This window comes from Suncus etruscus, chromosome 13 (genome assembly GCF_024139225.1).
Source record: "Suncus etruscus isolate mSunEtr1 chromosome 13, mSunEtr1.pri.cur, whole genome shotgun sequence".
Taxonomy (NCBI): domain Eukaryota; kingdom Metazoa; phylum Chordata; class Mammalia; order Eulipotyphla; family Soricidae; genus Suncus; species Suncus etruscus.
The window spans coordinates 8,620,629-8,642,222 of NC_064860.1; the positions used below are offsets into that span (position 1 = coordinate 8,620,629).

The 21,594-nt window shown below is 40.9% G+C and overlaps 1 protein-coding gene and 4 non-coding genes across 5 annotated transcripts in view; 3 read left to right on the forward strand and 2 right to left on the reverse strand.

The window, feature by feature from the left end:
- CRPPA (CDP-L-ribitol pyrophosphorylase A) overlaps positions 1 to 21,594 on the reverse strand; it is a 295,374-nt gene that overhangs the window by 27,714 nt on the left and 246,066 nt on the right. The gene's annotated exons all lie outside the window — the stretch shown is intronic.
- On the reverse strand, positions 8,532 to 8,603 carry TRNAC-GCA (transfer RNA cysteine (anticodon GCA)). The gene has a single exon. It is a non-coding gene; the product is annotated as a tRNA-Cys (tRNA).
- Positions 14,180 to 14,251, forward strand: TRNAC-GCA (transfer RNA cysteine (anticodon GCA)). The gene has a single exon. It is a non-coding gene; the product is annotated as a tRNA-Cys (tRNA).
- On the forward strand, positions 14,638 to 14,709 carry TRNAC-GCA (transfer RNA cysteine (anticodon GCA)). The gene has a single exon. It is a non-coding gene; the product is annotated as a tRNA-Cys (tRNA).
- Positions 16,986 to 17,057, forward strand: TRNAC-GCA (transfer RNA cysteine (anticodon GCA)). Its single transcript has one exon. It is a non-coding gene; the product is annotated as a tRNA-Cys (tRNA).

Sequence of the window (21,594 nt, forward strand, 5' to 3'; positions counted from 1 at the left end):
GGTACCCCTATTTTCCCTGTGTGTCTCAGCAAGGACAGACATAATTCAAATCAGAGTCTTGAGCTCTAGGAGAAGCTGTGACAGGAGCAAGGCAGGCTAGTGGTTTTGCTATGGGAGTCGCTGTTTAATTGTTGCCAGAAGAATGTTCCCAATATAAGTTATCTTGGTCCCCAAGATAACCTACAAATGTTAGTACCTTCAGTATTGTTTTGGTGAGAAGCAACATGCTCCAGATGGGAATTATCTGGTATTTTGTCATCTCCAAAAAGCTTTTTCTTTGGCTGAGCAGAGACCAGGCCTGCCTGAGGGTGCACATTTCCCAGGGGTGTTTCTGTCCCTAAATTACATCAGCACAGGTGTTTCTGCAGAAACTTCTGGGGATCCTCTTCAGTGTTCACTGAGATGAGTCAGGAACACAGTCCTTGGAAGTCCCTGAACACTAGCACCCCTGACAAGACCTTCTGCTGGGTCTCTACAGACATGTCAGAAAGGGCAAGTGTGGCTGTGTGGCTACCTCTGGATGGGCACAGATCCCACTCTGTGTCATGGCTTCTCTAGGTTGTGTTCACCCGGAACTGCACATGGGGAAATACAGGGGCAGGGCCACAGAGTATGAAGCCCATCAAGATGTGCCATTGTGCCTCAATTTTCCTGAGCAGGGATTCAGGTCTTGTGAAATGCATTAAGGTCATCCATGTGCAAAACAAGAAGAGAATTTGAGGAAAAAAGATCACTGACTAACACCCTTATTGCTAAAAAGAAATAGAAACCAGAAAACTTCAATCTTTGAAAATGCATTATTTTTCAGAATATGAAAAATCAAAAGACAGTAAAACGAAACATAAATATAATCAAGTTGAAAACAGGAAGTGTACAATAGGAAGTTCAAAGTTCCAGAAAGAGAAATTATTAGAGATGACATAAAACTGGCTGATTTTCCATTCCAATGGACATGTGTTTTTTTTGTTGTTGTTGTTGTTGTTTGCTTGTTTTGTTTTTAAGAAAGATCCTACAGGTACCAGCATGATGGTCAAAAAGTGACTCTTGCCAAGAACCTTATCCTGTTCTTTGTTGAGTGACTGTAGTGGGTGGTCACAAGAGATACAAAAAGCAGGTGAGGTTTTCCTGGCAAAACAAACACCCCAAACCATGGGCTATTGCTAGCTCAATGGTACAAGGGGTTGTTATATGGTCATCAACTACTCATCAATGTTGTGGGTAACTTGAGACATCATAAACAAAACTTCTTACAAAATATACCTACATTATAGAGATGGAGAAATAAATAGCAGAGTGGGTAGGTTGTTTGTCTACTTGGCCGACCCTGATTCAATCATCAGCATCCCATATGGTCCCCCACACCTGCCAGGAGTGCTTTCTGAGCTCAGAGCCAGGAGTAATGTCTATGAGCCACATGTGTGGCCCCAAAACAAAACAAAACAAAGTATTTACACTAGCACTTAGAAAATGCAATTAAATGCCCAGAGAGACAGTACAGTAGATAGATTGCCTACTGTGCATGCAGCCAACCCAAGTTCAATCCCCTCACTCCCTATGTTTCCCAAAGTTCCACCAGAAGTGTCCCCTAAGCTCAGTTTCCAGAGTCTGGCTATTATAAATAGCGCTGCAATGAATATAGGTGTAAGGAAGGGATTTTTGTATTGTATTTTTGTGTTCCTCGGGTATATTCCTAGGAGTGGTATAGCTGGATTGTATGGAAGCTCAATTTCCAGTTTGTGAAAGAATCTCCATATCACTTTCCATAAAGGTTATACTAGACAGCATTCCCACCAGCAGTGAAAAAGAGTTCCTTTCTATCCACATCACCACCAGCACTGCTTGTTTTCCTTTTTTGTGATGTGTGCAATCTCAGTGGCATGAGGTGGTACCTCATAGTAGTTTTGATTTGCTTCTCCCTGACGATTAGTGATGTTGAGCATCTTTTCATGTGCCTTTTGGCCATTTGCCTTTCTTCTTTTTCAAAGTGTCTGTTCATTTCTTCTCCCCATTTTTTGATGGGGTTAGTTGTTTTTTTCTTATATAGTTCTATCAGTACCTTGTAAATTTTGGATATTAGTCCTTTATCTGATGAATATTGGGTGAATAATTTCTCCCACTCAGTGTGTGGCCTTTGTATTCTGGGCACTATCTCTTTTGAGATGCAGAAGCTTCTTAGCTTAATATAGTCCCATCTATTTATCTCTGCTTCCACTTGTTTGGAGAGTGCTGTTTCCTCCTTAAAGATGCCTTTAGTCTCAATGTCCTGGAGTGTTTCACCTACATATTGTTCTATATACCTTATAGTTTCAGATCTGATATCAAGGTCTTTAATCCATTTGGATTTTACCTTTGTACATGGTGTTAGCTGGGGGTCTGAGTTCGCTTTTTTTGCAAGTTGCTAACCAGTTGTGCCAACACCACTTGTTGAATAGGCTTTCCTTGCTCCATTTAGGATCTCTTGCTCCTTTATCAAAAACTAGGTGGTTATATGTCTGAGGAACCTTCTCTGAGTACTCAAGCCTATTCCACTGATCTGAGGGTCTGTCTTTATTCTTATACCATGCTGTTTTTATAACTCTTGCTTTGTAATACAGCTTAAAATTGGGGAAAGTAATGCCTCCCATATTCCTTTTCCCAAGGAGTGCTTTAGCTATTCGAGGTTGTTTATTGTTCCAAATAAATTTCAGAAGTATTTGATCCACTTCTTTGAAGAATGTCATGGGTATCTTTAGAGGAATCACGTTAAATCTTTACAATGCTTTTGGAAGTATTGCCATTTTAATGATGATGATCCTGCCAATAAGGGGTGTTCTTTTTATGACTGAAACCCAAATAGAATCATGTTTGTAAATATGATGTTTAAATAAAGATATTATTTATTAAAGATAAATAAGATAAAAGGGGGGAAAAGAATAGAGAAGTGTCTACTATGATAATGGTAGTTGGAATTGATCACTCTGGACAAGAACTTGATGCTAAAAGGGAAGAAAGTGACATGCAAGGCATCCCTCCATTAACAATGCTGCAAAGAGAGAGTGGAAAGCAATTGCTTGTCCTAGAGACAGAGTGAGAGGGGGAAAAGGAGACATCAATGATAGGAGAGGGTGCACTGGTAAAGGTTGGTGTACATCCTATGACAGAAAACCAACAATAACAATTAAACAGTGCTTAAATAAAGCAACTGAAAAATAAAGAATGAAAACCTGAAGATATATTGGAGATTAAATATCTTTAAAAATATAATAGAGGGGCAGGAGAGATAGTAAGGAGGCAGGGTGTTGGCCTTGGATGTAGAAGGATGGTTGTTCGAATCCCGAGATCCCATATGGTCCCCTGAGCCTGCCAGGATCAATTTCTGAGTGTAGAGACTGGAGGAACACTGCTGAGTGTGACCCAAAAACCAAAATAAATAAATAAATAAACAGATAAATAAAATAGAAGTAGTGCTATTCTGTCAGGACACCTGCCTTGCACACAGCAAATAGAGGTTAAATGCCTAGCATCCCATGTGTGTGATCTTTCAAGCTTGCCAGGAGTACACCTTAAAAGTGCAGGTTTTTTTCCCCAAACCAAAATAATTAAATGAATACATTAATTTAAATAAATAAAAGTGTTGTTAATATATATTCATTAAATTGATAACAGAAACACAGAGAACAATTTAACAATAAAAACTGAGACAGAGGGTAAGTAAACCCCACATTAAGGAGTGAGTCATAAAGTGGAATCTGTTTGGCAGCTCTCAGAAAGCGTCATCTGCTAAGTGACCCATCATTAAGGACTAAGAAGAAAGTAGAATCTGTTAGGGAGCAGCCAGAAAGCATCGCCAGGTAAGTAGACCCCTGCCGTCAAGTACAGAGCCAGAGGAGCATGGTCACTCAACTTAGCACTTCTATTCAAAGAACCCTACCTAGCATGGCACATAGAAAACATCACACTGCAACTTTGACCATGGAGAAACAGCACAGGCTTCCACTATGTTTTGAGAATGAAGATGATAGCTCTGATGACCCAAAAAGTACCAATCACCTACTTAGCCTCTCAGATAAGGACTTGAGAGAAGAAATATGGAGGACACTCACAGAACTCAAAAACAGCATGGAACAAACTGAACAAAAACACAAATAAGAATCAAGAGGAAATGGAAGTAGAAATTTGAAAACTTCAAACTGAGATAACAGGACAGAAAAATGTGGTAGGTGAAATGAAAATCTCACTGGAAAACCTCTCCAACAGAGTAACAGCAGCTGAGTATCAAATCAGTGTGCTAAAATATGAGATGTTTAACAATACCATACAAAAGAAGAGGTTGGAAAAGAGCCTTAACTCAAGTGATCCAGTAATGGGAAAAATCCTCAAAGAAAGTGAACAGATTAAAATAGAAGTCTTTGAATCAGTGGATTCCCAGAGACCCAGAAAGAAAACCTTCAAGAATAATAAACAGTCAAGAACATCACTGCAGAGAAACTCCCAGAGCTAAAGAGTGCATGCAACCAAATCCTGCATGTGCAGTGGTAAGATATAGTGGCAAAACTCAACAAAATTAATGCTTTGCCAAGAGTACTTCATCCAGCCAGACTTATATTCAGGTTTGAAGGAAGGATACACAGCTTTACTAATAAACAACAGCTCAGAACATTTTCAGACTCAAATCCAGCCTTAAAAGATGAACTGAGGGGCCAGAGAGATAGCACAGTGATAAGGCATTTGCTTTGCGTGCAGAAGGACATTGGTTCGAATCCCGGCACCCCATATGGTCCCATAAGCATGCCAGGGGCGATTTCTGAGTGTAGAGCCAGGAGTAACCCCTGAGTGCTGCTGGGTGTGACCAAAAAACAAAACAAAAATAACCAAAAAGATGAACTGAAAGGTCTTCTTTAAGATAAAACAGTGGGGCATGAGAGATAGCATGGAGGTAAGGCGTTTGCCTTTCATGCAGAAGGTCATCGGTTCGAATCCCGGTGTCCCATATGGTCCCCCATGCCTGCCAGGAGCAATTTCTGAGCACGGAGCCAGGAGTAACCCCTGAGCACTGCCAGGTGTGACCCAAAAACCACAACAAAAAAAAAAAGAAGAAAAGACAGACCAACAGATAAAATAAACTCCTACAAAAAGATGACACTAAATCCCATGACAATTATATCTCTCAATGTTAATGGACTAAATGCACCAGTTAAGTGACACAGAGTGGCAACATGGATCAAAAAGCTGAATCCAATGTTTTGCTATCTACAAGAAACACATCTGAATAGTAAGAACAAATATAGGCTCAAAGTCAAAAATTGGAGGAAAATCATCCAAGCAAACAATTCCTCTAAAAAGGCTGGAGTGTGAGGCCGGAGAGATAGCATGGAGGTAAGGCATTTGCCTTTCATGCAGGAGGTCATCGGTTCAAATTCCGGCATCCCATATGGTCCCCCGTGCCTGCCAGGAGCAATTTCTGAGCCTGGAGCCAGGAATAACCCCTGAGCACTGCCGAGTGTGACCCAAAAACCACAAAAAAAAAAAAAAAAGGCTGGAGTGACCATAAGGATATCAGATGACACAAACTTTAGACTAAAAAAGTTGTATGGGACAGATATAAACATTTTTTAATAATCAAGAGATATGGGGCCGGAGTGGTAGCTCAAATGGTAGGACATTTACCTTGCATGCACTAACCTAGGACAGACTACAGTTTGATTCTCCAGTGTCCCATACGGTCCCCCAAGCCAGGAGCGATTTCTGAGCACATAGCCAGGAGTAATCCCTGAGCATTACCAAGTGTGGCCCCAAAACCAAATCCCTCACAGAAATAACTAATTTAAAGGAAGACATCAAAAGTAACAAAATAATAGTGGGAGACTTCAATGCTGCCCTGTCATTTCTGGATAAATCAACCAGGCAAAACCTAAAAAGAATATATTGATTCTGAGTGGGAAATGGAAGAGAGTGGCTTAGCATATATATATATATATATATATATATATAGAGAGAGAGAGAGAGAGAGAGAGAGAGAGAGTATGCTCTCCAGTCCCAGAAAACTGAATACACATTCTTTTCAAATGCACCTGTGTTTATTCTTCAGAATAAACCATATGTTGGCACATAAGAAACACCTCCATCAGGGCTGGAGTGATAGCGCAATAGTAGGGCATTTTTCTTGCACGCAGTTGACCAGGGATGGACTTTAGTTTGATCCCCAACATCCCATATGGTCCCCCAAGACCAAGGCAGGAGTGATTTATGAGTGCATATCCAGGAAAAACCCCATGAGCATCACTGGCTGTGGCCCCAAAACAAAACAAAACAAAAACACCTCCATAAAATCAAGAAATAGAAATTGTTCAACTACCTTATCAGATTATAGTGCATTGGATTGAAATACAAACAGAGAGAGGAAAAACTTTAACCTGGAAATTAAACAGCTCACAACTAAAGAACCAGTGGGTAAGAGACAAAAATCAAAGAGGAAATTAAAAAATTCCTAAGCACAAATTATTAGAAATTGTAGAGCATAGCAAAAGTGGTTCTAAGAGAAAAAATTATAGCTTTGCAATTATAGCTTTGCAAGCACTCATCAGGAAAGAAGAAGGACCCTACATGAATAACTTAATGGCACAGCTTATAAAATTGGAAAGTGATCAATGAAAGAAACCAAAAATAGGCATTGGAAGAAAACAATAAAGCTTAGACAGAATCAATGAATTGGAAATCCAAAAAACAATCTAAAAGATTAATAAAAGCTAGAGTTGGTTCATTGAAAAAATAAGCAAGATTGGTAAATCACTTGCAAAACTCAAAAGAGAGTGATGGAAACTTAATAAACCTAATTAGTAATGAAAAGGGGGAGATTACTATAAATACTACAGAAATTCAAAAGGTTATCAGAGGCTACTTTGAGAAACTCTATGCCAAAAACCAAGAGAACCTGAAAAAATGGATAAATTATTGGACTCTTATAACCTCCTAAGATTGAACCAAGACGATATAGCATATCAAAACAGACCCATCACTATTGAGGAAATTAAAATGGTCATTAAAAGGAATTCTTTCAAACCTTTTTTTTTTTGGGCCACACCCATTTGATGCTCAGGGGTTAGTCCTGGCTAAGCGCTAAGAAATTGCCCCTGGCTTGGGGAGACCATATGGGACACCGGGGGATCAAACCTAGGTCCTTCCATGGCTAGCACTTGCAAGGCAGACACCTTACCTCTAGCGCCACCTCACTGGCCCCACTTTCAAACCTTTCAACATGACCTATCTCCAATTCTTTTCAGACTTTTCCAGGAAATTGAAGAAACAAAAACACTCAAAAAGAATTTTTATGAAGTTAACATCACCCTGATAACAAAAGCAGACAGCGATGCTGCAATAAAAGAGCACTATGGACCAATATCCCCAATGAACACAGATGCAGAGATCCTCAACAAATTCCTAGCAAATAGGATTCAATGCCTCATCAAGAAGGTCATGCACCATGACCAAGTAGCATTCATTTAATAGATACAAGGATGACTTAACATGAGCTAGTCAAGAACTTAATACACCATATCTTCAAAAAAAAAAACTACGATCATATCAATAGATGCAGAGGAAACATTTAATAAGGTCTAACACCCGTTCCTAATTAAAAAAAAAACTTTAACCAAGGGTGGGGGGACAAAGAAAAACTCTCAACAAGATGAGACTGGAAGAAACATTTCCCAAGAGTCATGGCCATTCGACACAAGTCCATGGCAAATATTATATAATCAAAGAAGAGAAACTGGCAGGAAAGTTGCACATTTTATGACAAAATCACCTATAAACATGTTTGCTAGCATTATGCTTAAATAAAAAATTATTTTTAAAATAAATAAAAATTATACTTTAATAAATGATAATAAGACCAGGGAGATTTCTCAAAGAACAAGAACACCAGGCTTTGCATGGTCCTGGGTCTGGTCCCAGCAAAACTTGGTCCCCTGAGCACTGACTGGTAGGACCTCAGAGGGTGCAGCTCTGGAGCACAATCAGATAAGACTCAGGGTGAGATGACAACTGGAGGGACATATTCTGCCTAAAGTGTGATGGCACAAACAGAGTTGGGGGTTGTTTGTGGAGAATTACTGGTTGGTCCTTCCAGCTTGGAGAGATAAGTGGATACTTGCTCTGTGCACGAGAGGTGTGAGGGTGACTCTGGAGTAAAAGGTGCTCATTAGATCATCTGACAGGTGTGGAGGGCATAGCTCAGGGTTAGAGCATTTGACTGCAGATCATGAGGTCCCTGATTGAAATCCAGGTACTCCAAACCCAAAAGCAGATGACCCATGGCACTGGTACCAGGGATGTCCCTGCATCCAGCCTCCTCTTAGGCCAACTCCAAGCTGTCCCAGGCAGCCCTGGGGCCTCATTGGACATAGTGGGATGAAGTGTCTCCTCCACACAGTGGAATATCAGGGATGCTGCATCCCGAGAGAAGTCTGGGAGCCCTCCACAAACCATAAATATAGCTCTCTGACCATCAGTTGGACCCCATGGCTTCTAGTGAGTGACTCAGGAACCAAAAGAGGGGGCACCCGGATTTGAACCGGGGACCTCTTGATCTGCAGTCAAATGCTCTGCCCCTGAGCTATGCCCCCTGCTATGTCCAGGTAGCCTCATGAGCATCTTTACCTGTGAGTCCCTCTCACCTGGTGAGTCAGGCCACTCTCCTGCCCTCCTCTCAGAAGCTGCCAGACTTGTCCCAGGAGCATCTCAGGTTAAATAGAGACTTAGCAATCCATTCTCATGGAGGGTGGGGACTCAGTAGAGGCCAGAGGAATATCTGAAACCAGCCTTCCAGGATCTCTTTGGTTTAGCTCACGCGGACTCAGGTGTGTGGATCCTCTCTTCCCAGGAGCACCAGAAAACAAGTTTTAAAAAGTCTTATTGGACTGGAGTGTTTTTTTTTTATTTAAACACCTTGATTACATACATGATTGTGTTTGGGTTTCAGTCATGTAAAGAACACCCCCCATCACCAGTGCAACATTCCCATCACCAATGTCCCAAATCTCCCTCCTCCCCACCCGACCCCCGCCTGTACTCTAAACAGGCTCTCCATTTCCCTCATATATTCTCATTATTAGGACAGTTTAAAATGTAGTTATTTCTCTAACTAAACTCATCACTCATTGTGGTGAGCTTCCTGAGGTGAGCTGGAACTTCCAGCTATTTTCTCTTTTGTGTCTGAAAATTATTATTGCAAGAATGTCTTTCATTTTTCTTAAAACCCATAGATGATCTGCGTTTCTCTCTCTCTCTCTCTCTCTCTCTCTCTCTCTCTCTCTCTCTCTCTCTCTGACTTATTTCACTCAGCATAATAGATTCCGTGTACATCCATGTATAGGAAAATTTCATGACTTCATCTCTCCTGACAGCTGCATAATATTCCATTGTGTATATGTACCACAGTTTGGACTGGAGTGTTAGCATTCCAGGCATTCCCCTTGCATGAGGCAGAGACTCTAATTTCTCTCTGGGATATTAATTGCATTTTCTAAGTTCCAGTATAGATATTTATTTTGTTTTGTTTTGGAGTCACAACTGATGACACACAGACATTATTTCTGGCTCTATGCTCAGAAAGCACTCTTGGCAGGTGTGGGGGACCACATGGGATGCTGATGATTGAATCAGGGTCGGCCAGTTACAAGGGAAACAACCTGCCCACTATGCAATTTATTGTTCCAGCTCTATAATATAGGTACATTTTGTAAGAAGTTTTGTTTGTGATGTCTCAAGTTACCCACAGCATTGATGAGTAGTTGATGACAATATAACAATCCCTCGTACCATTGAACTAGCCTATGGTTTGAAGTGTTTGTTTAGCCAGGAAAGCCTCACCTGCTCTTTGCATCTCTTGTGATCACCCACAGCAGTCACTCAGCAAAGAACAGGATTAGGTTCTTGGCAAGGTTCACTTTTAGTCCATCATGCTGGTACCCCTAGGATCTTTCTTTCTTCCTTTCTTCGTGTGTGTGTGTGTGTGTGTGTTTTGTGTGGTAAATATCAGCATAACTTTTCTTTATTTACTTCTGACATTTTCAAAAAAATTATAACAGGCACAAATTTATTTTATACTAAAATTTTATAAATTTAAAAAATATGCTTTGCCTTTTTATGACTGAAACCCAGTTACAAATATATTGTAAATATATATATATATATATGTAAAATATATTGTAGTGATGATGCTTAAAGATATTAAAAATATAGGCTTTGAAAGTATTTATTTCTCACATAGTCCCTAATATTGTTTTTAATTTTTTATTTAAGCACTATGATTACAAACATGATTATAGTTGGGTTTCAGTTCACAAACAGAACAGCCCCTTCAACAGTGCAACATTCCCACCCCCAATGCCCCTCCTCCCTTCCCATACCCTGCCTGTATTCAAGATAAGCATTCTACTACAGTCATTTATTTAATGTTCAGTAAGCTGTTTTTTTTTCTTTCTTAAAGGATAAGTGTTAAAAAAATAAATACAGTAGTAAAGGTGTGAAAGTGGCAATTGCCATCGTTTGCATAGGCCCAGCAAAATATGGGGAAAATGGGAAAAAAAAGTCCTTGGCCTGAATACAAGAAGGCATCATCCCAGAAGTTTATTGGCATAAAATCGACTCTGGGCTCCAGGAATACCAGTCTGTCCAACCTGAGTCATTCTTCATGGTCCCAGTGAAACTTTTTCACACTTTAGCTGTTGTTGGTGTCAGGTTCCTGTATTTAAAGATTCTGGATTCTGTGCATTTTCTTCATCGAAGTCAGGCTGATGTGGAGATCCTATAGTTTCACCTCACCATTAGATTTAGAGAGACCTGCCCTGCAAGCAGGTTGTTGCTAAGTCATCTGGGTGTTGAAAGCACTCTTTGGAGTAAGTCAATGCCAGAGCAGTGGTAGGGTTTTCCCTGGTAAAGGTTTGCATCCTGGTAATGTTATAGACAATTGTGGTTGTTTCCATAGATGGTATTCATTGTTCAGGGCTGTATGGGCAATGCCCATTCTTCTGAGGCCTGAGCCAAATCATTATGCCAATGTTCAGGGTATGAGACCTAACTGCATTACAAAATTTGTGTTCCCATCTCTATTAGATAAGAACGTGTTTGCATGTGTAATATTTTCCAGTTTTAATATGCCTATGCAAAAGAGAAACAATGCCACAAGGTAACAAGGTATTGTTGGTGCATCTGAGGGCTGAGGGAGCAAGTCCAACATTGTCTGTAACTTGGTTCTAACATGAATTCTATACAGAGATACTCTTCTCCCAGCATTGCTAATTGAACAAATCTCAAAGGGGAAAAAAACAAACAAAAACCAGTGGGCAAATTGTCATTATATAAGAGGATATTCAAAAAGAGTTATAGATGTTAAGGGAATACATCTATGATATACAAAGGAGGTACACATTTCCCATTTATGTTTTAGAAATAGTCACAAGGGGAGGGTGTTGTTTCCAGGACACCAGTTTGGTCTGTGATTTGGCCATCTGGAGTCTGTAAACAGCTCCCAGCACTCCCCTATCAGGAATTGTCTTTGAGTGAGGTGTCTTGGAAACTGTTTATGGTAGCAAGCACAGGTACCCAGTGACGGCAGTTGGAGGATAGGAGTTTGTAGATAATAAAATTGATAGGGAGAGAGTATTGGTTTCTTCTAAGGCTTAGAGTCTATTTTTAATTTTGGGAGCTGACTGGCAGTTAGCTTGAGAGAAGATATTAGTCTGCTTCATAAGGAGCAAAGACCTGAGGGTAAAAATGGTTACATGCGGGGGAATAGACAGTGGGGGTGAGAGTAAAGAACTAAAATAAGCCTGTAGATGGTGAGCCAATGGGGGAAGGGAATAATATAACAGACATTCTGTATACTGTAAACATAGATGAACACCTATGATATCCTATTTAACTATCTATAGTCTATACTGTATAACACAACGTGGATTAAGCTATATGACATCCTATAAATCTATATAAATTTTATGCTCAGGGGCTATTGCCCCTGTTTGATTTGAGAATGGGGATTAGTGGGAAGGGAAGTTCGCTGATCCCCTCCCCCAATGCACACTTCTACTGCAGGTTGAGGGGTAGGGGAGGTTTGAGGACAGCCTCAAAATGCTCGCCAGGACCCACCTGGCTGGCACCCTGGGAAGGCAACACAGGGTAACCCTGGGGTCCGGAGGAAGGAGAGAGAAGGCTGTGGGGGGGGGGCAGCTCGAGGCCGCATCTTCCCCTACGCTTGGCCAAAAAGCCTACAGCATGGAGCCATGCTGTTCCCGTGTTGCTTGCTGAACTGTAAGATTTTTCTTTAAAAACAAAACAAAACAAAAACAAATTTCCATTGGAATGGAAAATCTGCCAGTTTTATGTCATCTCTAATAATTCCCTCTTTCTGGAACTTTGAATTTCCTATGTACACATCCTGTTTTCAACTTGATTATATTTATGTTTCTTTTCGACTAGACTGTCTTGTTTTTCTTCATATTCTGGAAAATCGACCAACTCCCTTTTTGGGGGGGGGGTTTCAGGCTACACCCATTTGATGCTCAGGGGTTACTCCTGGCTAAGTGCTCAGAAATTGTCCCTGGCTTGGGGAACCATATGGGATGCGGGGGGATGGAGCCGTGGTCGCAATCTTTCCTTGGCTAGCGCTTGCAAGGCAGACACCTTACCTCTAGCACCACCTCGCCGGCCCCACCAACTGCATTTTTTAAAGATTGATTCAAGTTTTCTGTTTTCTATTTCTTTTTAGCAATAATGTTTGTTGGTCAATTATCGTTTTTCCTCAAATTCTCTTCTTGTTTTGCACATGAATGACCTTAATGCATATTACAAGACCTAAATCCCTGCTCAGGGAAATTGAGGCACATCTTGATGGGCTCCATACTTTGTGGCCCTGCCCCTGTATTCTCCTGTGTGCAGTTCAAGGTGAATTCAACCTGGGGAAGCCATGACACAGAGTGGAGTCTGCACCCATCCAGAGGTATCCTCACAGTCACACTTGCCCTTTCTGACAAGTCTGTTGATGCCCAGTAGAAGGTCACGTCAGGGGTGCTAGTGTTCAGGGGACTTCCAAGGACTGAGCTCCTGACTCACCTTTGTGGACACAGAGGAGGATCCCCAGAAGTGTCTACAGACACACCTGTGCTGATGTAATTTAGGGACAGAAACACCCCTGGGGAATGTGCACCTTCAGGTAGGCCTGGGTCTCTGCTCAGCCAAAGAAAACCTTTTTTTTTGGAGATGACAAAATACCAGAGAATTCCCACCTGGAGTTTGTTGCTTCTCACCAGAACAATACTGAAGATACTAGCCTCTGTTTGTTATCTTGGGGACCAAGATAAATTATATTGGGTGTAGTTTAACAGATTGATTATGGAGTCCTGGATGGAGGTGTATGATTGTGAGATGGATAGAGGGGCCTTTCTCTTCCAGCTCGGGCCATGTGCCTGCAACCCCTTCCTACCGGCAGGTCTGAGGGTTCAGGATAGCCACCAGGAAAAGACACAGCAATCATATTTCAGGAGACATCAGTTTTATTCAAGACCCTAGCCACCTGGGCTAAATTTTTAACCCAACTCCATAGGTAGCCCTGCACTTAAACTTGTCTCATAACTCTCCAACCTGCCAGCCCTCCTTCTGCTGCCTCTTCCTCCATCTCTCTTACTGAATCTTTGAATCAATCCATCCATCCTGTTCCTGCTCCTGAGGCAATCTTTTGGTTACCTACTTAAGACCCCTCCCAGATATGGGCAGGTCTTACCATTAGGTAAGTTTACACAGGAAGAATGGGAGATGGGGTTAACAGTGGGGACATTCTTCTGGCAATGATTAAACAACGACTCCCAATGCAAGACCACTAGCCTGTCCTCTTGTAACAGCTCCTCCTAGAGCTCAAGACTGATTTGAGTCATTTCTGTCCTTACTCAGACACACAGGGAAAATAGGGGTACATCTAGGAGTTGGGCTCATTCTGGAACCCTGGTCAGATCCTGGAAGGTGGGATTCAGGAACCCCTTTTCTGCCTCTGTTGAGTCCCCACCCTCCATGATAATGGGCTGGAGAATGCAAGGAGGCTCCTGGGACAGGTTTGGCAGCTTCGAAAAGAGGTCAAGACAGTGATCTGAGTCACTAGATGAGAGGGACTCACAGGTAAAGATGCTCATGTGGCTACCTGGACACAGCAGGGGGCATAGCTCAGGGGTAGAGCATTTGACTGCAGATCAAGAGGTCCCCGGTTCAAATCCGGGTGCCCCCTCTTTTTGGTATCTGAGTCACTCACTAGAAGTTTTGGGGTCCAACTGATGGTCAGAGAGCTATATTCATGGTCTGTAGAGGCCTCCCAGACTCCTCTCAGGTTTCAGCATCTCAGATATTCTTCTGTGTGAAGACACTTCATCCCATATGTCCACTAAGGCCCCAGGGCTACCTGGGACAACGTAGTTGGCCTAGGAGGAGGTTGGATGCAGGGACATCCCTGGTACCAGTGCCATGGGTCATCTGCCTTGGGTATGGAGTACTTGAATTTCCACTCTCCTAAGAACAGGCCTAGACGCTTCTGAGAGGAGGCAGGAGAGTGGCCTGACTTACCAGGTGAGAGGGACTCACAGGTAAAGATGCTCATGAGGCTACCTGGACATAGCAGGAGGTATAGCTCAGGGGTAGAGCATTTGACTGCAGATCAAGAGGTCCCTGGTTCAAATCCAGGTGCCCCCTCCTTTTGGTACCTGTCTCACTTCTGGGAGGTAAGAAAAACCTGTACTCTAGGACTGTAAAAATCACAGCTCATCATTCGACAGCTTCTGGAGGAGCATCACCAGTGTTTCAGCATTTCCATCTGCAACTAAAGCACTTTTCAGGGGCCGGGCGGTGGCACTAAAGGTAAGGTGCCTGCCTTGCCTGCGCTAGCCTAGGATGGACCGCAGTTCAATCCCCCGGTGTCCCATATGGTCCCCCAAGAAGCCAGGAGAAACTTCTGAGCACATAGCCAGGAGTAACCCCTGAGCCTCATCGGGTGTGGCCCAAAAACCAAAAAAAAAAATAAATAAATAAAAATAAAAAAAATAAAATAAAATAAAGCACTTTTCAATATCATTTCAGTGACAAGTACCTCAGCCACACTGTGGCCTGCATTTGTATAGGTTTGGTATCCCTTTCCATGCACTCAGATTACTTGTTGTGATTAGGGTCAGTGGTGTTGACCCATCAGTTACATATGCTCTATGCAAAAGAAGTGTAGAACAATGAATCAGAAAGCATATGTAAATCAGGGGCTAAGAGTAACTGAAGGCCTTTATTATTTGTTCCCTTCCCTTCATATACTGTTTACATTGCTAGAGTCTGAGTCTACTGCATTTCTAGGATCCCCTACATAAACTAGGCTTAATGTGGTGAGGCTGAGTTATTCCAATCCTACTACAGTCCAGCACCAGCTAGCCATTAAAGGGGTCCACCTCTTTAAATAAGACCCCGCCCCATTAAATAAGACTTTTTATACTTGTTTCCTGGTGCTCCTGAAAGGAGAGGATCCCCACACCTGAGTCCACCTGAGACTCACAGCTTGTGTCTCATGTAGATCATTGATGCAAATTCAAGTCCTCCTCCTGCTTCAGTTCCCTTTACAAGGAGCTGGTTCTTCTCAAGTTTCCTCTTTTAAAGACTGGTTCTTCTCTGCTTAGAATTGTCATACCCCACCTCCCACCCCCCATCCTTTACTGTTGTCTTCTGTTTTTTGTTTATTTTTTGGGTCACACCGGCACGGCTCAGAGGTTACTCCTGGCTCTATGCTCAGAAATCGCCCCTGGCAGGCACAGAGGACCATATGAGATGCTGGGATTCGAACCACCGTCCTTCTGCATGAAAGGCAAACACCTTACCTCCATGCTATCTCTTCAGCCCCTACTGTTGTCTTCCAACATGAATCAGAGACACCAAATCAGTGTATTTCTGACCTCTTCCTGGTCAAATTCTTTGCTTTTACTTATCAGGGCATCTCCAGAGGTTCTCCCCAATTCCTACAATACTTGGGTCACCCCTCTTATACCCACAATCTTCAGAGAGATTGTGATTAGAAGTTTGTGTAGAAAGCAGGGAGAGATCTCAAGGCAAGGAGTTTGCAGGTGACAGTGCCCAGTGCTGTTGGGGCACAGTATATGGGCCATACAGGCCCCATGATCATGACTATTCTCATATCTGTTGATGATTCAATAAACCCTGAAGTTTGGGTTTGATGATCCAACAGCTTCTTGTGATAAAGTTACTGGATAATATGGAAATCTTCTCCCTCCATGGGCAGGAAAAGTACAATTAGAAAGCAGCACAGTCATTCCAACATCCAGGCCAGACTCATGTTCCCCTTCTCCTAACTCTTTCACCAGCACTTGGACCACCCTGAGTAGAAATATTCTGCCATCTTGAGTTCTATGCAAGATTGAATGGTGCCTGCAAAGTGACTCTCTTTATTGTTTGTTTTTGTTTTGGGTCATATGGTGGCATTCAGAAGTTGCCCCTTGCCATTATAGTTTTTCTGATCACAAATGGTTGTGAACTGTGGGACAAACCTAGGAATGAATGTAGCTTTAGTCCACCTGGGGTTATTCTGTACATGCTGGGCCCTCACAGTTCACTCTCATGCCCCCATCTCCAAAGCAACCAGCCAGTTCAGCTCATGTCAAAGACTGATCGGAGTCTTTTCTGTCCTCACTGAGAACAGAGAAAGGACTGGGATGAAGCAAGGAGTTGGGATCATTTTGGAGACCTGGGCAGTTTCTGAGCTACAGCAAAGAGATCCTGAAAGGCTAATTTCAGCTATTCATCTGGACTCAGCTGAGTCTCCACCCTCCATGAGAATGGATTGCTAAGTCTCTATTTAACCTGAGATGCTCCTGGGACAAGTCTGGCAGCTTCTGAGAGGAGGGCAGGAGAGTGGCCTGACTCACCAGGTGAGAGGGACTCACAGGTAAAGATGCTCATGAGGCTACCTGGACATAGCAGGGGGCATAGCTCAGGGGCAGAGCATTTGACTGCAGATCAAGAGGTCCCCGGTTCAAATCCGGGTGCCCCCTCTTTTGGTTCCTGAGTCACTAACTAGAAGTTTTAGGGTCCAACTGATGGTCAGAGAGCTATATTTATGGTTTGTGGAGGGCTCCCAGACTTCTCTCGGGATGCAGCATCCCTGATATTCCTCTGTGTGGAGGAGACACTTCATCCCACTCTGTCCAGTGAGGCCCCAGGGCTGCCTGGGACAGCTTGGAGTTGGCCTAGAAGGAGGCTGGATGCAGGGGCAGCCCTGTACTAGTGCCATGGGTCATCTGCCTTTGGGTATGGAGTACCTGGATTTCGACCAGGACCTCATGACCTGCAGTCAAATGCTCTAACCCTGAGCTATGCCCCCCACACCTGTCAGATGATCTAATGAGCACCTTTTACTCCAGAGTCTCCCTCACACCTCTAGTGCACAGAGCAAGTATCCACTTATCTCTCCAAGCTGGAAGGACCAACCAGTGGTTCTCCAAAAACTCTCCCCAACTTTGTTTGTGCCATCACACTTCAGGCAGAATCTGTTCCTCCAGTTGTCATCTCACCCTGAGTCTTACCTGGCTATGCTCCAGAGCTGCACCTGCTAAGTTCTCTGTGGTCCTACCTGCCAGTGCTCAGGAGACCAAGTTTTGCTAGGACCTGACCCAGGACTCCATCATGCAAAGCCTGGTGTTCTTGTTCTTTGAGAAATCTCCCTGGTCTTACCATCATTTATTAAAGTATAATATTTATTTATTTAAATTTTTTTATTTAGAGTGGCTAAAGAAACTGTGGTACATATACACAGTGGAATATTATGCAGCTGTCAGGAGAGATGAAGTCATGAAATTTTCCTATACACGGATGTACACAGAATCTATTATGCTGAGTGAAATAAGTCAGAGAGAGAGAGAAAAACACAGAATGGTCTCACTCATCTATGGGTTTTAAGAAAAATTAAAGACATTCTTGCAATAATAATTTTCAGACACAAAAGAGAAAAGAGCTGGAAGTTCCAGCTCACCTCAGGAAGCTCACCACAAAGAGTGATGAGTTTAGTTAGAGAAATAACTACATTTTGAACTGTCCTAATAATGAGAATGTATGAGGGAAATGGAGAGCCTGTTTAGAGTACAGGCAAGGGTCAGGTGGGGAGGAGGGAGACTTGGGACATTGGTGATGGGAATGTTGCACTGGTGATGGGTGGTGTTCTTTACATGACTGAAACCCAAACACAATCATGTATGTAATCAAGGTGTTTAAATAAAAAAATAAAAGATTTATTTAAATATTAAAAATTTGAAAAAAAGAAAACTTGATTTTTGCATTTTAATTTTGTAGCCTGACACTTTGATATAAATCTATTGTTTCTAGAAGCTATTTGGTAGAGTTTAGGATTTTCTAAAGATAGTATCATGTCATCTGAGGTGGGAGTTTATTGGGTTCAAGAATAAGCAAGGAAAATAAAATTCAAAACTAAGAAAAAACCTTTACAATAGACATTATTTTTCCCCTAACAGAATAAGCAAACTAACAGATTAGACACAGCTTAAAAAAAGAAGCATTAAAATTAAAGATAATGTTGAAGAAACAGATATTGTGAAACCGAACCAAATTGGACTGAATGATATTTCTCAAAGCAATCAAGATAGTAGAAACATGGGGCTGGAGTGGTGGTGCTAGAGGTAAGGTGTCAGCCTTGCAAGCGCTAGCCTAGGATGGACTGCAATTCCATCCCTGGTGTCCCATATGATCCTCCACCCCCCCACCCCCAAAGCAGGAGCGATTTCTGAGTGCATAGCCAGGAGTAACCCCTGAGCATCAATGGGTGTGGCCACCCCCCAAAAAAGATAGATACATATTTGCAAAGTTGTAAAAGCAAGAGATGTAGAAATGGTGGCATAGGATGATTGGTACTTTAATGGTACCAAGTACTACTTTGACTATTTTAATACCAGAATTTTAACACTATCATAACTTCTTTAAATATAATTAAAATAAAAGAATTAACTGTTCCTCAAATTATCAAAATTCAGTGCATACCTTCCTCCTCTCCAAAAACATTCTTAATTCTTATTAAGAATTAAGATAGACTGGAAGGCAAATCTTACTTTTAAAAATACTCTGGCATTGAAGGGCATACCTTAGATATGGTCCCCACTATACAAGACAAAAAGATATGTAAATTATTTTAAATTATAGTTAGAATATCTATGTATATATGAAAGGTCAGAGTGAATAGTACAGCAGAGAAATCTTGCATATCACATATTCATATTTGGTTCTCTGTACTGCATATGTTCTCCTTGGTACATACAATAATGATCTCTGAGCTCTGAGCAAGAATTAATCCTAAACACAAGTAGGTGCCCTCTAAATAAAAAAAGATATAAATGAAAATACAATGCACAAGGCAGCAACTTATGTAGCTTCTAGACCTAACCCATAATTAAGAGATCAAAATTAAAATTACTGGCTAAAAAAACAACATCATTGGAGGTGGAAAATGATCAGACAAAAATTTCCAAGATCTATAAAATTGTTGAGAGAGTAAAATACTAAAATTAGATTATCACCTTAATGGGTTGGAACAATAATATGTGGGTTGAAGGTGTTTGACTTATCTATGGCTAAAATGAAAGCATTAAATTTTTCAATTAAATGTGACACATAAACTTATAAAAGAAACCTTGGAGTAAAAACAAACAATCTTGGGGAGTATAGAGAGAGCTTAATTCAACAAATGCTCTCAAAATATCCTGTAAAAAACATTCTATTCAATGAGTGAGATCAAATAAAACTATGCATGTACACATATAACTTGAAGACAGAACTTCCAAACCTTAAGATAACTATAAGACAAAGAAGAATGGAAAACGTTTTGGTAAAATTCACCAAATTTCAGTAAGCAAATTCTCATGTCCGGCCATACCTTTATGGCAGTTAAAAAGTAAGGTGAGAAAAACCTAGGGGAAAGGGGGAGATGCTGAGTATAAAGTTGATGTAAAACCACTACCAAGAAGAGTGACACCATTGTAAATGTGTGAATCCGAAGGGAATAAAAGCAAAGAATAATAATAACAATCACGAGCAATTGAGTGATAAAGGAAAAAGAAAGCAAAAGGTAAATTTATAAATCTTGAAACGCAGAAGAGAAAGGAACTCCTTCCCCTATCATTAAAAAACTTACTAAAATTATATTTTATATTATATTATATTATATTATATTATATTATATTATATTATATTATATTATATTATATTATATTATATTATATTATATTATATTATATTATATTATATTATATTATATTATATTATATTATATTATATTTATATTATCATATGAGGTTAGCATTCAACCAAGTTTCTTGCAAAGTAGCCAAGTCTATGTTAAACGAATGTGAGCGAACTTTATAAATCTATGCCGTGGTTTAAAAAAAAATAAAGTAGAGATCAAAGGTCTGGAGTGAATGCTTTGCATATGAAATACCTCAGGTTCCGTCCCCAGCATCACACATTTTCTTATCCTAAATACAGTGTGGCATGTTGTTCTCATCGTTAATAGGCCATTACATTGAACTATCAGAAATTATTGCCATGCTGATGATTAAGTGAAGTGGTTTCTAGGGCTCCATGTACCACTTAAGAGGCTCAAAACATTATATTCAAATAAAATAAAATAACATTTAACTATACCAATTGATAAACTCCTCATGAAGCAGATATCTGTACTGCTTTAAACACTACAGCACATTTGCCTAACTTTGCCTTTCAGAACTATGCTATTTCACATATAAAATATAGCTTGAGAGATTGGAAAGATAGCATGGATAGGGTGTTTGCTTTGGAAGATGGTTCAAATCCCAGCATCCCATATGGTCTCTGAGCCTGCCAGGAATAATTTCTGAGCATAGAACCTGGAGTAACCCCTAAGCACTGCAGGACAGTGACCCAAAAAACAAAATTAATAATAGTAATAATAATAATAATAATAATAATAATTTGAATCAAGGGCCAGAGCAGTGGCAAGGCAGTAGGACTTTTGCCTCGCATACACTGACCTAGAAAGGACCACAGTTCAATCATCAGGCATCCCATATGGTCCCTCAAGCCAGGAGTGATTTCTGAGTGCATAGCCAGGAGTAACCCTTGAGCAGCACCTGGTGTGGCCCAAAACCAAAACCAAAAACAATAAATAATTTGAATCAGTGAGGATAAAAAAAAATAATCCAAAATGCATTCTAGCAACATCAAATATATTGTGAGTAAACAAACTAAAAAAGAATGAAATAGCTTAATCTTCCAGAATTATGTACTGGGTATATTAAAAATAACTACCACTAGTGTTCTGTTATAAACGTTTTTCAAGAGATGTAATTTAACACTTATGAAATTATACTTGTATATAAGATTGAACAAAAAGGTAAATATTATTCATAATGAAAGCCAGATTCCTCATTGTTGGAGAAAAAGGTCACATATTGAAAAGGAAAAGGAAACAAATATCCTTTAATGTTAGATGTGAAACAGAGATGTCAGTCTGGGTTTATGGTTTTTTTAGATAGATTGTATTTTATAGAG